The sequence below is a fragment of the Orycteropus afer genome, unplaced genomic scaffold (genome assembly GCF_000298275.1).
Source record: "Orycteropus afer afer isolate SDZICR_OR568_19922 unplaced genomic scaffold, OryAfe1.0 scaffold00095, whole genome shotgun sequence".
NCBI classification, from domain to species: Eukaryota; Metazoa; Chordata; class Mammalia; order Tubulidentata; family Orycteropodidae; genus Orycteropus; species Orycteropus afer.
Window position 1 is genome coordinate 3,517,007 of NW_006921682.1, and position 1,108 is coordinate 3,518,114.

Genomic DNA, 1,108 nt, shown 5'->3' on the forward strand with positions numbered 1-1,108 from the left:
TAGATTTGATGCATTGAACACCAATGACCGAAAAGCAGATGAGTTGTGGGATGACATCAAGAGCATCATCCATGAAGAAAGCAAGAGGTCACTAAAAAGACAACAAAAGAAGAGAAGACCAAAATGGATGACAAAAGGGACTCTGAAACTTGCCCTTGAGTGGAGAGTAGCTAAAGCAAAAGGAAGAAACGACAAAATAAAAGAATTGAACCGAAGATTTTAAAGAGCAGCTCGAGAAGACAAAGCCAATTACTTTAATGAAATGTGCAAAGACCTGGAGTTAGAAAAGCAAAAGGGAAGAACATGCTCAGCATTTCTCAAGCTGAAAGAATTGAGGAACAATTTAAGCCTCAAGTTGCAATATTGAAAGATTCTAAGGGCAAAATATTGAATGATGCAGGGAACAACAAAAGAAGATGGAAGGAATACACAGTCACTGTACCAAAAAGTGATCTTTTTGGTCAATCTTCATCCATATCAGTGGCATATGATCTAGAACCACTGGTAGTGAAGGAGGAAGTCGAAGCTGCAATGAAGGAATTGGCGAAGAACAAAGCTCCAGGAATTGATGGAATACCCATTGAGATATTTCAACAAACGGATGCCACACTGGAGGCACTCACTTGGTTATGCCAAGAGATTTGGAAGATAGCTACCTGGCCAACTGACTGGAAGAGATCCATATTTGTACCCATTCCAAAGAAAGGTGATCTCACAGAATGTGGAAATTATCGAACAATATCATTAATATCACATGCAAGTAAGATCTTACTGAAGATAATTCAAAAACGTTTGCAGCAGTATATTGGCAGAGAACTTCCAGAGGTGTAAGCTGGATTCAGAAGAGGCCATGGAACAAGGGATATCATAACTACTGTCAGATGGATCTTGGCTCAAGGCAAAGAATACCAGAAAGATGTTTACTTGTGCTTTACTCACTATGCAAAGGCATTTGATTGTGTGGATCATGACAAATTATGGATAACATTGAGAAGAATGGGAATTCCTGAGCACTTGATTGTACTCAGGAGGAACCTGTACCTTGACCAGGAGGCTGTCGTTCGAACAGAAAAAGGAGACACTACATGGTTTAAAATCAAGAAGGGAG